We start from the raw sequence: 16716 nt of genomic DNA on the forward strand, positions 1-16716 counted from the left end.
CTCACTCTGTTCAGTTGGTCAGACTGGTGATAAGGCCCAGAGTGGCTTTGTTTTTGCAGGTGATGATTGACGAGACCTGTTGAGGCAGGGATGTGGGCTGGAAGGAAGATGGGAGTAGCCTTAATCAACTAGCCTTTGACCAAGGCCAAAACAGGTAGATACTCCAGACATGCACATCTCAAGGCAGGATGTTGTCTGTCTTGGTTTAAAAGTGTGGGCTCTGGAGCCAGCTGCCAGAGTTCAATCCTGATGCTAGTTACTAATAGTGATAGCTGGTTCTAGTTATGCTAATATTTATGTGCTAGTTACTTAAATTCTTTTTCTCAGTTTTTTAATCTGTAAAGTGGGGATGCTACTCGCACCTACCTTATCAATATCTTAATATTGTGGGCATTAAGTAGGTTAATACATTCACAGCGTTTAGCACATGATCAGTGCCTAATGAATCTTTGTGACAATGGCTGCATGGTGTCTGGGAACTTTTTCACCTGTGAGATGGGAATAACTCTTGACCCTCCTGTTTCACAAGACTGTTGTGAGGATTAAATGAGACTGTTGAGGGCAGCATCTTGTGTAGATTTATTTAGCACATGTTGTTTAGTCCAGGTACCATGTGGAGCACAGGATGGTAAACTGCAGAAGCCAACACAGATCTCTTATTATGAAGCCAGAGTGAGAAAGTGATTGAAGGAGTATGTGCTATCACAGCTGGGAAGTCACTCTGCTTTTCCAGTTAATGTGAAAACTACAGTCATTAAGTGGAACTGAATTTATGTTCTCACAGCCTCTGAGTGCTCATGACCACAGTTAAGCAGACTCTTCATGTCCAGCACATGTAGGCTTCTCCAGATGCTGACTCATTTATTATTCAAGGATTTGGGACCAAGTTTAAATCTTCAAGGTTGCTAATCTTAGAGCAGTCAGCACACTAGTGTTTATCTTGCCTCCCCATCCTGTATCTATTAGCAGGACTTCATTCCTTTGGAAAAATAGAAGCCCAAATAAGTACTGCAAAGATAGGCCTAGTTTACCCAAAAGGTTTAGGAACCATGAATTATTTACTCTTTAGTGGTAGATTAAATTGAACTCTTTCCTGTAGTTTATCTTCAAAATTGGAATTGGTAATAGATTATTTATGGTCAGATTTGTTCCTGGTATATGATGGTATGATGATAAAACCACATATGTTGGTTCTCTGGAAGCTGTGTTTCATAGAACCAGACTATCCAAGCTTCCAAGTTTTGTTGTCTGTCAGTCAAGGAGATGAAACTGCCAAATACCTAATACATTTCCCTGGGATTAATTATATATTCAAGATGAATCTTGGCACTCCTGTGGGTTAAATACTTGATACCTGATGTTTTATCTTGTAAACTACAGCCCCTGAAGAAGTGATGGGCAATAATTGATCAATTTTAAAACATCAGTAGACATTTAAAAACTATTACTAGACAGGGAGTTGGGATGTAGGTAGAGATGTCGCAATGCCCCAGTTTTGCTGGAACATAGTTTTAGGAGAGCTGTGCCAGTCACTTCACTTCTCCTGGCTTTAGGTTCTAACAGGTAAGAAGAGGGGGCTTTTTCACTCATCAAGCATTTATTGGTCATCTACTGGCTGTCAGTTGTGGTCCCAAGCATTGGGACAAAAAAATCCCTACCTTCCAAGGCATTTGTAAACTTAAATAATTGCCGACAGTGGATTGTTTGTTTTTTAAGAAAATTAGTGTCCATATTCTATGATAGAATATAGAAAAGACACAGACTCAGAATCTAATACGGCTGTAGATTGGAGATCTCAATTCACGTATACACACAACACACTTACAAGCAGAGCCCTATGGTGTGTTTCTTTTTCATAATCAACTATGTAAGAATTGCCCTTGATTTCAGAAAATTTCCAAAAACTATTTTCCTGGAACTTCAAGGTGAATTGTTTGAAATTGTAATTTCAAAATGAAATTACACTGGTGGGAGTGTTAGAGGAATTTAGGAATTAAAGTAAGTGATTCTTTATTTAAGATCACCTCTAAGCTTACAGCAAATTCAACCCAGTTTCTAACCAGACTCTTAAAGATACTGGAATGTTCTCCTGACCCATCAGGGACTGTCTAGTGCTAGAGCTTATCCTCCAAAACTATATTAGGGAAAGAAGAAGGAAGTCAGCACTCCCAGTGTTGCCCGTTATAAATATCTACACACACTTTTTGGGGGGCTTTTTAGAAGCGTGTTAAAAATGCTTTGCCGGTAGGTGGAACATCAGCAATGACATTTTCTCCATAAGTAATGTTATCATGAAATCAACTATGATGTGTTGAGTGTTTTTGTCATTCTTGGAAATCAGGCTTAATCTGTTAGAAATTTCTCCCTCCTTTAGGGAGAAACTCTTTAATATCTAGAAAACATGGAAAGCTTCAAAGTGCACTTTGAGTGGAAGTTTATTAAAATACTGTGGTTAAATGGAAAGCTATCATAAAATCAGTTTCTCTGTTCTGGAGATACTTTCCTTTCATTTCTTTTTTAAATTTTCATTTTAATACATTGTACCCCATGGGGAAATTTTCAACCTCATGAATGCCTGGAATGTCTATTTTAAACCTGTTATGAGTTAAAGAATCTTTATCCAGTCATTATCCCAAATATAGTCATGCTCCTCATGATAGGAAATCCTGTCTGCAGGTCTGCTATTGGGAGAAAGCAGTGCTACAGAGCAGTGTGTTTTTAATACGTCAGCAGAAACCAGGGTATCTGCCATGGTTGATTTTTAGCCTAAGTTCCTGATTTGGGGATGTTTAAGTCATAATTAATGATTTTTCTCTGAGCTTCAAGTGGATGTTTCTGGAAGTGTTCTTTTGGTTCAGTGACTGATCTTGTCCTTCACTCTGAATAAGGGATATAATAAAAAAGTACAGAGATTTTTGAGATTGTGGTAAGAAAAACAATGTACCCACTTTTTTCTGTTCCACATGAAGATTTCACAGTGTACGTGGACTTGTCCTTAAATATATTTTCTCACATAAATAATTCCATATATCTAGATCAGCAACAGTGCTTTGAGGTGTACTCAGAATCATGGATTAATTTTTTTCACCACCTTTACATATTTAGAAATAAATTAAGAAAGAAGTGATTTCTGTCTTATATGCAGTCATTATTTTTAGAATTTTTTTTTCTTTTTTCTCCTGTTGGTGTCAAACTGGCCTCGGCTTATAAATTTTATTTCCTTTGGGTGAACTATAAACTTATTAGTCTTCCTTTTGGGCGAATAAAATGACAGTAACGTCTTAAAATTATGTCTCATGTTAATATAAATCTTCTCTAATTCCCCCTTTCATTCAGCATAAAAATGAAAAGGGAATCAAATATGGCTGAATTCCACCCATGAGTGATACTGTAGATAAAAGTATTTCTTATTGGTGTCAATTTTTAAATGTTTGTCTTGACATAGCCCTGTAAATAGAAGAAAAATAAATACCTATTGCAAAATGGTGAGTAATCATTTTTACCAGAAAATTGTTCTTCCTTGATGGAAGGTTAAATAAATAGTTGTGACACAAATAGAGTAGTAAAAGGCAGCACCTGTGTAATCTGGACAGTCAGTGGTTTTTCCTACTATCACGTAAACTGCTGTTTATTAATAAATTGTCAAGTCTTTAGACCAGGTGAGTAGATTTCATTCAAACATTAGGGAATTCTAAAACTTAAATGAAAATCCTTTAAGTCCCCTGAGTGCTCACATCTCCTTTCACAATGGAGACACTACAGGAGTTTCATTGTTAATTGACCTGGCTTAACTGACAAGGTGTATCGTCTCTTCGTTCTTGTTATATCCAAGGTACTGAGTTTTTATTTTTTATTTTTATTTTTATTTATTTATTTATTTTTTTTTTTTGGGGGGTACACCAGGTTCAATCATCTGTTTTTATACACATATCCCCATATTCCCTCCCTTCCTTGACTCCCCCACCTCGAGTCCCCCCCACCCTCCCTGCCCCAGTCCTCTAACGCATCTTCCATCCTTGAGCTGGACTCCCTTTGTTATACAACAACTTCCCACTGACTATTTCACAGTTGGTAGTATATATATGTCTGTGCTACTCTCTCGCTTCGTCTCAGTTTCGCCTTCACCCCCCGCCCCCTCCCATAACTCGAGTTCTCCAGTCCATTCTCTGTATCTGCATCCTTATTCTTGTCACTGAGTTCATCAGTACCATTTTTAGATTCCGTATATGTGAGTTAGCATACAATATTTGTCCTTCTCTTTCTGACTTACTTCACTCTGTATGACAGATTGTAGTTCTATCCACCTCATGACATATAGCTCCATCTCATCCCTTTTTATAGCTGAGTAATATTCCATTGTATATATATGCCACATCTTCTGTAGCCATTCATTTGTTGATGGGCATTTAGGTTGCTTCCATGTCCTGGCTATTGTAAAGAGTGCTGCAATAAACATTATGGTACAAGTTTCTTTTGGGATTATGGTTTTCTTTGGGTATATGCCCAGGAGTGGGATGACTGGATCATATGGTAGTTCTATGTGTAGTTTTTTAAGGAACCTCCAAATTGTTTTCCATAGTGGCTGTACCAACTTACATTCCCACCAACAGTGCATGAGAGTTCCCTTTTCTCCACACCCTCTCCAACATTTGTGGTTTCCAGACTTTGTGATGATGGCCATTCTGATTGGTGTGAGGTGATACCTCATTGTGGCTTTGACTTGCATTTCTCTGATGATGAGTGATGTTGAGCATCTTTTCATGTGTGTGTTGGCCATCTGTATGTCTTCTTTGGAGAAATGTCTATTTAGGTCTTCTGCCCATTTGTGGATTGGGTTATTTGCTTTTTTGGTATGAAGCTGCATGAGCTGCTTGTATATTTTGGAGATTAATCCTTTGTCCGTTGTTTCATAGGCAATTATTTTTTCCCATTCTGAGGGTTGCCTTTTAGTCTTGTTTATGGTTTCTTTTGCTGTGCAAAAGCTTTTAAGTTTCATGAGGTCCCATTCATTTATTCTTGATTTTATTTCCCTGATTCTAGGAGGTGGGTCAAAAAGGATGTTGCTTTGATGGATGTCATAGAGTGTTCTGCCTATGTTTTCCTCTAGGAGTTTTATAGTGTCTGGCCTTCCATGTAGGTCTTTAATCCACTTGGAGTTTATTTTTGTGTATGGTGTTAGGAAGTGTTCTAATTTCATTCTTTCACATGTTGCTGTCCAATTTTCCCAGCACCACTTATTGAAGAGGCTGTCTTTTTTCCATTGTATACTCGTGCCTCCTTTGTCAAAGATAAGGTGCCCATATGTGTTTGGGCTTACCTCTGAGTTCTCTATTCTATTCCATTGATCGTCCTTTCTGTTTTTGTGCCAGTACCATACTGTCTTTATCACTATGGCCTTGGAGTATAGTTTGAAGTCAGGAAGCCTGATTCCACCAACTCCATTTTTCCTTCTCAAGATTGCTTTGGCTATTTGGGGTCTTTTGCGTTTCCATACAAATCGTAAGATTTCTTGCTCTCGTTCTGTGAAAAATGCCATTGGTAATTTGATCGGGATTGCATTGAATCTGTAAATTGCTTTGGGTAGTACAGACATTTTCACGATGTTGATTCTTCCAATCCAGGAACATGGTATGTCCCTCCATCTGTTTGTGTCGTCTTTGATTTCTTTCATCAATGTCTTAAAGTTTTCTGCATACAGATCTTTTGCCTCCTTGGGCAGGTTTATTCCTAGGTATTTTATTCTTTTTGTTGCAATGGTGAATGGGAGAGTTTCCTTAATTTCTCTTTCTGCTCTTCCGTTGTTAGTGTATAGGAATGCAAGAGATTTCTGTGCATTAATTTTGTATCCTGCTACTTGACTAAACTCATCAATTAGTGCTAGCAGTTTTCTGGTAGAGTCTTTCGGGTTTTCTATACATAATATCATGTCATCTGCAAAGAGTGACAATTTTACTTCTTCTTTTCCAATTTGGATTCCTTTGATTTCTTTTTCTTCTCTGATTGCTGTGGCTAAAACTTCCAAAACTATGTTGAATAATAGTGGTGAGAGTGGACACGCTTGTCTTGTTCCTGTTCTTAGAGGGAATTCTTCCAGTTTTTCCCCGTTGAGAACAATGTTGGCTTTTGGTTTTTCATATATGGCTTTTATTATGTTGAGGTAATTTCCTTCTATGCCCATTTTCTGGAGAGCTTTTATCATAAATGGATGTTGCACTTTGTCAAAAGCTTTTTCTGCATCTATTGAAATGATCATATGGTTTTTATCCTTCAAGTTGTTGATATGATGTATCACGTTGATTGATTTGCGTATATTGAAGAATCCTTGCATCCCAGGGATAAACCCCACTTGATCATGGTGTATGATTTTTTTAATGTGCTGTTGGAGTCTGTTAGTTAGTATTTTGTTGAGGATTTTTGCATCTATATTCATCAGTGATATTGGTCTGTAGTTTTCTTTTTGTGTGACATCTTTGCCTGGTTTTGGTATCAGGGTGATGGTGGCCTCGTAGAATGAGTTTGGGAGTGTTCCGCCTTCTGCAATATTTTGGAAGAGTTAGAGAAGATAGGTGTTAACTCTTCTCGAAATGTTTGATAGAATTTGCCTGTGAATCCATCTGGTCCTGGGCTTTTGTGTGTTGGGAGATTTTTAATCACTGCCTCAATTTCTGTACTTGTGATTGGTCTGTTCATGGTTTCTATTTCTTCCTGGTTCAGTCTTGGAAGATTGTATTTTTCTAAGAATGTATCCATTTCTTCCAGGTTATCCAATTGATTGGCATATAGTTGCTTGTAGTAGTCTCTCATGATGTTTTGTATTTCTGAGGTGTCCGTTGTGACTTCTCCTTTTTCATTTCTAATTCTGTTGATTTGCATCTTCTCCCTTTTTTTCTTGATGAGTCTGGCTAATGGTTTATCAATTTTGTTGATCTTCTCAAAGAACCAGCTTTTAGTTTTATTTATTTTTCTTATGGTTTCTTTCCTTTCTTTTTCATTTATTTCTGCTCTGATCTTTATGATTTCTTTCCTTCTGCTCCCTTTGGGGTTTCTTTGTTCTTCTTTCTCTAGTTGTTTGAGGTGTAAGGTTAGGTTGTTTATTCGATCATTTTCTTGTTTCTTAAGGTAGGACTGTATTGCTATAAACTTCCCTCTTAGAACTGCTTTTGCTGCATCCCATAGGTTTTGGGTTGTTGTGTTTTCGTTGTCATTTGTTTCTAGATATTTTTTGATTTCCTCTTTGATTTCTTTAGTGATTCCTTGGTTGTTTAAGAGTGAATTGTTTAGCTTCTATGTGTTTGTATGATTTGCAGTTTTTTTCCTGTAATTGATATCTAGTCTCATGGCGTTGTGGTCTGAGAAGATGCTTGATATGATTTCAATTTTTTTGAATTTGCTGAGGTTTGATTTGTGACCCAAGATGTGATCTACCCTGGAAAATGTTCCGTGTGCACTTGAGAAGAAAGTGTAGTCTGTCGTTTTTGGATGGAATGTCCTATAAATATCCATTAAGTCGAGATGGTCTAATGTGTCATTTAAAGCTTGTGTGTCTTTATTTATTTTCTGTTTGGATGATCTGTCCATTGATGTAAGTGGGGTGTTCAAGTCTCCCACTATTATTGTGTTCCTGTCGATGTCCCCTTTTATGGCTGTTAACATTTGCCTTATGTATTGAGGTGCTCCTATATTGGGGGCATAGATATTTACCATTGTGATATGTTCTTCTTGAATGGATCCCTTGATCATTATGTAGTGTCCTTCCTTGTCTCTTTTAATAGTCTTTACTTTCAAGTCTAATTTGTCTGATATGAGTATTGCTACTCCAGCTTTCTTTTGACTTCTGTTTGCATGGAATATCTTTTTCCATCCCTTTCCTTTCAGTCTGTATGTATCCCTTGGTCTGAAGTGGGTTTCTTGTAGGCAGCATATAGAAGGGTCTTGTTTTTGTATCCATTCAGCCAGTCTGTGTCTTTTGGTTGGAGCATTTAATCCATTTACATTTAAAGTGATTATTGACATGTGTGTTCCAATTACCATTTTCTGAATTGTTTTGGGTTTGTATTTGTAGGTGTTTTCCTTTTCTTGTGTGTCCTACTTAGAGAAGTTCCTTTAGCACTTGTTGTCAGGCTGGTTTGGTGGTGCTGAATTCTCTTAATTTTTGCTTGTCTGGAAAGCTTTTGATTTCTCCCTCAAATCTGAATGAGATTCTTGCTGGGTAGAGCATTCTTGGCTGTAGGTTTCTCTCTCTCAGGACTTTCAGTATATCCTGCCATTCCCTTCTGGCCTGCAGAGTTTCTGTAGAAAGGTCAGCTGTTATCCTGATGGGTTTTCCCTTATATGTTGTTTGTTGCTTTTCTCTTGCTGCTTTTAATATTTTTTCTTTGTGTTTAATTGTCGTTAGTTTGATTACTATGTGTCTTGGTGTATTTCTCCTTGGGTTTATTCTGTATGGGACTCTCTGTGCTTCTTGGACTTGGTGAATTATTTCCTTTCCCATGTTGGGGAAGTTTTCCACTAGAACCTCTTCAAAGATTTTCTCAGACCCTTTCTTGTTTTCTTCTTCTTCTGGGATGCCTATAATTCGAATGTTGGTATGTTTAAGGTTATCACTGAGGTCTCTGAGACTGTCTTCTAATCTTTTTATTCTTTTTTCTTTTTCCTGCTCTGTGGCAGTTATTTCCCCCATTCTATCTTCCAACTCACTTATTCGTTCTTCTGCCTCAGTCATTCTGCTGGTTAGAGCATCTAGAGTATTTTTAATTTCAGTTATTTTGTTATCCATTGCTGTTTGTTTTTCTGAGTTCTTATGAACTGTTTCTTGTACTTTCTCTATTTTGTTATCGAGATTTTGTATCATTTTTACTATCATTACTCTGAATTCTTTTTCAGGCATTTTTCCTATTTCCTCTTCATTTATTTGGTCTTGTGGGTTTTTTTCCTGCTCCTTTGCCTGCATGGTATTTCTTTGTTTCCTCATGGTTGTCCAAACTTTTGGGGTTGCTTGTCCTGGCGATAGAGGTGTTTATAGAAGACTGTCCAAGCCTCAGACTAATGTCCAAGTATTGGATTAAACGAATATTAAGTCTAGGGAACACATACATGTATAAGACACACAATTACTGAATCCGTTAGGACATAAGGCTCTAGAAAGATCTGACAGAACCCCAGTGTGCTATCAGATATTCAAAGAGAAACCCAACAGAAATTGACAACTGAAACAGAACAAATCAGAGACAAAAGCAAAAGCAAACAAACAACAAATAACACCCTACACATACAAACATCAATCCAGGGAGACTTTGTAAGCTAGGATCAAATATAGAAAAGAACTGGAGTACCACCAGAGAGAATGGAGATTCTCAGAATGTAATTAGACAACTGTACTAAGAACTAAGATAAAGACAAAAGCTTAATATTAAATACCAAGGCAGTGCGTCATCTGGAGAATAGAGCAAGGAGTCTGAGCAGATCGATAGTGTTGCTTATAAGTATGTTAAGATAAAATACACTTAAAATGGCTGGAAGAAAGGGGAACAGAAGAGCGTAATGTGGTTGGAAATATGCAAATAAAAAGAAAGGAATAGAAATGTATAAAAGATAGGGATGAAAGGAAAGTATGAGAGATATTTTGTCTGTACTACCAAAAACTTAGCTAGATATAGAAGTATATAAAAGGGCAAAAAACACACAAACAACAACAAAAAAAAAGAATAAAAAATATCATTAAAAAATTATGTTATAAAACTTGCAGATCCCTTAGGGCTAAGAGTGTATTTAATAAATCAAAAAAAAAAAAAGAATAAAAAATATCGTTAAAAAATTATGTTATAAAACTTGTAGATCCCTTAGGGCTAAGATTGTATTTAAAAATCAAAAAAAAAAAAAAAAAGAGAGAGAGAGAGAGAAAAAAAAAAAAAATCCAGAACTGATCCCAGAATGGACCAGTTCAATAGGTATTGATACTACTATTTCTGTTTCCTTAGCATCTCAGCTGTAAGTGTCCTTCTCCTTGCCTTGGGTTTTTTTTTTGCGTTATTCTGTGACCAGCAGAGGTTCCTTTATTGTTCATCTGTAAGCGTCAGTGTGTGGGGAGGGAGAGGGTACAATAGTGGCTCCTTCTCCTGGGAGTGAGTGAGCAGTGGCGCACTGTTGTTTCAGTCGGGCTTGGAGGTGCCTGTTGTAGAGGGCGCTGGTGGCTCAGGCGTAAACAGAAAGTCTTAGAGTTGGGCCTCTCTTGGGGTTTTTTTCTTTTTGATGTTGTTGTTTTTTTTTTTCTCTCGGCAGCCTCCCTGCTGCTGGCGTTGCAAGGGGTTTTAATCTAGCCCCGCCCGAGTGCCTGAGGGTGCTTGTTATCCCTGAGCGCCTTAGGTGGCCCATGGGCGTCTCTCCACTGCCGGCTATGTCGGGCTCCCCGCAGTCCTTTCTGGTGTCCGAGGCCGTCTGCTGGTGTTCAGCTGGTTCTCCGTGGGAATTACTGCATCCTTCCGTGCACTCCCAATGCATCTGTAGAGAGGGATTCACTCCTCGTCTCTCTACTTCGCTGCCATCTTTTCTCTCCTCCACCCCCACCATCTTGAACTGAAGCCATTTCGCATTAAGGACTCTGGTCTGAAGGGCTAGGTGCAAGGCCTCTGCACGTGGTACCCTGTGAGCAAGTGAAACTAGACTAAGTACAAAGGTGGAAAAAAGGTTAGACTTTATTACCCAGCTTCTATTTTTGTTTCCCGGGAGTTGTTAACGGGCTTTGCCAAAGACAGTATGATGAACCAGACACTTCATGTTGAAACATGAATTTCCCTAGGTTGAGAAACAAAAACAACAACAAAAAAGACTGCTTGAAATATCAATAAAGACTGAAATTTGGAAACAACCCAACTTTCCAAAAAGTAGGAAAGCCACTGGGCTTATTTATAGAAGGGTTTGTTTTCTTGATTCATTGAGAATATGCTTGAGCACCTTCTATATGTGAGACATTGGTCCAGGCACTGGGGTAACAACAGTGAATGAAACAGACAAAACCCCTGACCTAATAATGTCCATATTCTAATTTAATGTGTGTTAATAAAAACAAGACACATGGTTGTTAGCTCCTGGAAGCAAAGAATGAAGTTTGAAACAGCAGTAATTATAAATGTAGAAAAGAAAAGATTAATTTAAAGATTCTTGAAACAGAAAGTGTAAGTGATCCTCACTGGGTCAGTGACCCCTCAATGGGTCCTTTGCCTGGAGTCGCAAGTGCCACTTATGAAACCGGGTTCTGCATAGCAGAGCAGAGACTTGATTCATGCATTAAGGAGTAGAGAAGGGAGAGCTCTAAAAATGACTTCTCCCTGAAGGGGAGGGGAGTAAAGGAACTTTAAGGGGTAGGAGGCATGTCACTGGGGCTCTAGGAAAGGGGGGAGATTTCCAGGAACAGCCAGGGTAGCTTGGGCATGCACAGTCTTCACACTCCCTTGCATCTGGCAGGAACTGTGCCTAGTAGAGTACAGATTCCCCCTTGGGCAGAGATCTGAGCATGGTAATGAAGCAAAGGTCACTTTTAGATACCTCCAGGTCTCATCTGTGCAGGCACTTTCCTGTAGTCAAGTCAAAGCCCGCTGAGTGTGGTTGGCCACTGCATATCTCTTAAAGCACAGCTGCAAAACATCTCCGTCAAATTCCAGGTGTTCTTGTATTTGTGCTGCCAAAGCGAGCACTCCAGGTGTTTTTGAAACAAACACAGAAGTAAATCAAGGCAGGGATCCTTTAGCTCTCAGGGGTGGGAATGAGTGACAAAGGAACCTCATCAGAAATGTTCAGTTTCTTCCTTGTTGCTCAAAGTGTGGTCCCTGGACCAGCAGCATCAGCATCACCCTGGAGTTGCTAGAAATCCAGAATCTCAAGCCCCACCCAGCGCTCTTGAGAATAGACATTTTAACCAGATCCCTGGAGATACGTGTACAGATTAAAGTTTGGGAAGCATTGTTCTTGTGAGGATTGGGCTATTTCTGATCTAACTTCACTTGGATCCGCAGGAACCTTCCGCAAACTGGTAGTTTCCCCCACATATTTATAAATTGAAGATGACTAGAGCATTGGTGGATTCTGTAATGATCAGAATTAATCTTTCCAATTGTGTCCCCTGATTGACATGTAGCAAGATGGTCACTGAGTGGGTTTAAGTCTTACAGTCTCTCTTCATTAAGAACCAATTTTAAATAATCATTTTTTAGATTTGTTTTATGTTTTTGTGTAAATGTCCATCTGCACAGAGGTTTCCCATCCTAAAAAAATAAAAACAAGATGGAAATGGGTTAATGGTGTTTTATTAGTAAATCCTTTTTGAGCACCAACCCCTACCTCCTACCTGGCGCTGTGCATTTCATTATAAATTGTGTGTGAAATGTAGTCCATGTTTACAGAGGGTGTATAATCTAGGTATGAACTCAAGGCTAATATACATGAAAAGTAGTTAAACCACTAAATAGATTATACGATGATGGGTTCTAAGAATATACCCAGACTCCAGGTGGAATCTGAAAGCTTGCTGAAACAGTCCTTCATAAAAAAAAAAAAAAAAAAGAAAGAAGTGTCAGAAACACTTTAAATATGAGAATTGCTTATGTCTTTGCTGAAAGTGTGTGGAGTCTTCTTTTAGGCCGCACTTGGTTGCAGGGTCTCCTCAGTCCTCAACACTAAAAGTAGAAATGGATGTTAGAGGCAGGTGCTGCGCAACAGCAAAGTGTATTAGCTGAAAGCACAGTATTATAAAAATATGTTTTAAAGATAGTAGTTGAGTGGGGGTTGGAGTACATCTTCAGTAACCATAATTAACCGCAAAGGACATTGCCGTGTTTAAAACCAGTATAATCACTGATGCTCAAAATATTTGATCTGGGTTGTCAAGGAAAGATATATTGATATTTATGTTCTGTGTGTTTTGTTTAAGATGATCCTGTTGTATAGCACAAGGAACTATATTCAATATTCTGTAATAAACCATAATGTAAAAGAAAAAATAAAAATAGACAACACAATTCTATTGTCAGCATAAAAAAGCTTCTGCCAAAATGATTTAAATGTTTTGTTATTTAAAAGGTACTTAGTAACTTGAAATTTTAACTTTACAAAAATATATCATTTCCCAACTAATTTTAGTAAGCAAGTCTCTTGTAACTGTGGTGACTGTTCTAGTCCAGGCTTTTGGGTTGCCATGGGCAGAATCTACCCAGGTTAGTTCAGAGGAGAAGGGCTTGATCAAAAGGAAATGGGCATCTCATGTAGCTGTAGTGATGCTGACTTCCCTGGAACTGGAGCTGGGAACTGGGTCCTCATGGGAGCTGGGGCCATTGTCACAACTCGTGCATATTCCCAAGCTCCTTCGCCTCTCATCTTTGCTGGGTGTGGAGAGTCTGCTCCACTTTCCTGCTTCTCTCCTGGCCTCGTAGTTCTTAGGAGGGGAGATCTGAATGACTTGGTGGCTAGTCAGTGGGTTAGCTGCCCCTGGGCACTTTTGGTCAGTAAGCTGTGGCCGGGACTGTGGAGGGTTCCTGAGAGGGCAGCACAATTATTCCAAGCCTGTCCAATAAAGATAAAGGAGTTCAAGTGAGTGGCAGATTCCTGGGAGCTACATTTGTCAACAAGAATCTCACAGTGGAGTTAGGGTTAAGGCTGAGATCTGGACAGACAGACCTTCTTGGTGGGTAGAAGAGAGAGGAGCCCCCCTCCTCCCGATCAGAATAAGCATATAGGATCAGGGATGATGGAAGGGAGGTAAGGTACCTCTTTTCTGCTCTTCTTCCTCACTGTTCCTAAAAACATGATATATATGATTTGATAAAGAAAGGAGGATGTAAATGAGATTATTTTTAAATGACAAGTTAAGACCTGTTGGCAATTATTTGAGAGCAAGAGAAGTCAAAAGTGACTGAAAAGTTTTCATGCTGGGTGTTTAGGCATAGGTCAAAGGCAGAGTGTGAGAAGTTGGGTGTGGATAGTTGTGGATCAACTGTAAAGGCTTCTGTCCAGTTTAGATGTGTTGAGCTTAAGATGTTCTGTAGCACAGCCAAGTGCCTGAGGAAGAGGTCAGGAGTGGAGATATGGTCTAGGATGCATAAGCAAACAGGAAATCATCCTAATGAAAGTGAGAGAAGTTTAGGAAGAGAGCCAGAAAAAGAAAAAAATGGTGAATGGCACTAAAAAAAAAGAGACAGTAAAGATATTGAAAGAAGTTGCCCTGAAAAGTGGGGTTTCTGTGCCTCCTCTCTCTGCTGGGTGGAAATCCCAGGATGGCTTGACAGTAGCACTCACCTCATGATGAAATATTATTGCATCACCCTGAGCAAGGTGGGACTTTGTCTCCTCTATCACCAGAAGCTTGGTCTACAAAAGAGTTTGAACATTTCTGTTAGCTGCAGAACCGTTTCTTCAAAGGTGATCTCTATGTAAATGTCCAGATAAATGTAAGGGGCTCTGTTTGGGAGGGAATGGGCAGTAAGGGAGAAGGGTGTTTGTCCTCCACTTCCTCCTCTGCCTCATTCTCCAAGGTACCTCTGCTGAATCTCAGATGCTTCACAGGACAATGTTTGGAAATTACTAAACTTAGTGACCTTTCATGTCCCTTAAAGCTGTAAAATCCCATAAGGATAATATGAATAATACCTTGCACGTGTGCTACTTCATAGTTTAGCAGGTGCCTACATAAGCATGATGTTTTTTATCCTGTGAATGTTGTCATCTCCCTTTTACAGATAAGGAATTTGCCTCTCAGTGGAGGTCGGATAAGTTGCTTAAAAGCCTCTTGCTGCTGAGGGCCAGAGGAGGACCAGAACTTGGTGGTTTTTCCACTGATGGTTTCCTAATTCCTGTTGCTCTTTGTATTTCATGACATTCTTTGAGCAGCCACCATATTGCTGACCTATTTTAACAGCAGAGAATAAGAAAATGTGGAGCGCCCTCTCCTGTTCTTAGGCTCGTCTAAACTGAATTAGTTTGTGTAGAATGCTGCAGGAAGTCCAGGCTGTCCCACCTCCCTTAAAGGCTCCCTCATGCACACAGCGATCCTTTTCAGCCTGGTGACCATCTCCAGGCTACATTGAACACCCTCTCTATTGAACCAATTTTGCCCCATCACCTTGCACGATACCTGGAAGATTCAGGTATATTTTCTTTGCCCCTTCGGAGGGACTCTGCTCTTTTTTCCCTTCAGCTGCTTGGATATATCCTCACCAGGACAGTGGATCTTTTATTGTCCTCCCCACTCCTCAACATTTCACTGGATTCAGAGCCTGGCCTTGACCCAGGGCTCTTGGATTCTGAATCTCTGCAGGACTGTCAAACCAACGACCGATTCTAATCAAAATAATTAGATTCTAGAACCGTTAGTGAAGCTACCCATGGGTGCATATAAAGAAGTGCACAATATCAAAGAGTTCAGAAAACACAGCTGTTCTTGCTTATCCTTAAGGTCAGGTGTGGTGTGCCCTGATATGGGGATTTTTTGCTGGTGCCTAAGACCACTAATTGGGCTCAAAAACACACATACTGAAAAAAAAAAATTCTGCAAGGCAGAAATAGAGACACAGATGTAGAGAAAAAACATGTGGACACCAAGTGGGGAAAGCAGGGGGGGTTGGGGTGGGGTAAATTGGGAGATTGGGATTGCCATATATACATTACTAATAAGAAAAATATCAAATTTTACACTTTTAATATATGCAGTTTATTGTATGTCAATTGTATCTCAATAAAAATTCTTAAAGAAAAAATATTTAAAATATACTGATTTTTGGTGATGGTTGCATCATTCAGTAAAGTTACAAAAATTCATTGAATTGTACACATGGACAAATTTTATGAGATGTAAAATATGCCTCAATTAAAATATACCTTGGTATTTTATGATATGCAGATATACCTTTTCAATGTTTAAAAAAACAAATAAGACCCAGAGTAGACGTGGGAATTTCCAAGTTTTAAGTTATAGTTTGGTTATAGGTAAGTGAGGAGTCCTGGGTTTGGGTCAGGTGTCAGAATTCTAGAGGTGGCTAACTCCAGCTTAGACTGTAGACTCAGTGCTTAAAATATGATCACTGTGAATTTGTATTTCAACAAGTTCAAATGTCATCTTTCATGATATTCTGTCCTGTGGATGAGATAGAAAATTGTGAACCAGAGCAGTTAGGAGGACCCTGATTGGTTCTTGGATACCATGGACTTCAAGGGGGGGGTACCTCCCTCCCCCTCTCCTCCCTCGCTCCTCCCTTTCACATGCTTCTTCCTTCTTCCCCTCTTTCCCAGTTCTTCTCTTGCTCTCCATAGTTTACCTTTTTACACAATATGAAGCTACTGTAGAAAGATAAGAAAGTCCAAAAAAATTAAAGTTGTACGTAATACTGTATAGACTTGTTTCAGATTTGTCTGGGTTGTTTTCTACTTCTGACTTGACAAATATGCCACAGTCAACCTTTTGATGCACTTATTAACTCCTGGGGGTGCATTCCTAGAAATGGAGTTTCTGGGTCAGAAGGGATGTGCTCTTAGAGTTGTTTATACAAATTGCTCAATTGTTTCCAAAAATCTCCCTGTGCAGTACAGGTGGGAGTGATGTGGATTTTCATTATATGTGTGTCCAAAATGTGATCTGGCCTTCAGAATTACTGTTATTGTTGGCTTTATGATTCATTATATCCTATGCAGGATAGGGTAGGTGGTGATACCAATTTACCCCAGTACCTTGGGTAC

At 39.1% G+C, this 16716-nt stretch overlaps 1 protein-coding gene across 1 annotated transcript in view; it reads left to right on the plus strand.

Annotated features, from left to right (window-relative positions):
• The window catches only part of LOC130835728 (ATP-binding cassette sub-family C member 4-like), a 145867-nt gene that overhangs the window by 64395 nt on the left and 64756 nt on the right, over positions 1-16716 (plus strand). The window lies entirely within an intron of this gene.

Source organism: Hippopotamus amphibius, chromosome 14 (assembly GCF_030028045.1).
Source record: "Hippopotamus amphibius kiboko isolate mHipAmp2 chromosome 14, mHipAmp2.hap2, whole genome shotgun sequence".
Taxonomy (NCBI): domain Eukaryota; kingdom Metazoa; phylum Chordata; class Mammalia; order Artiodactyla; family Hippopotamidae; genus Hippopotamus; species Hippopotamus amphibius.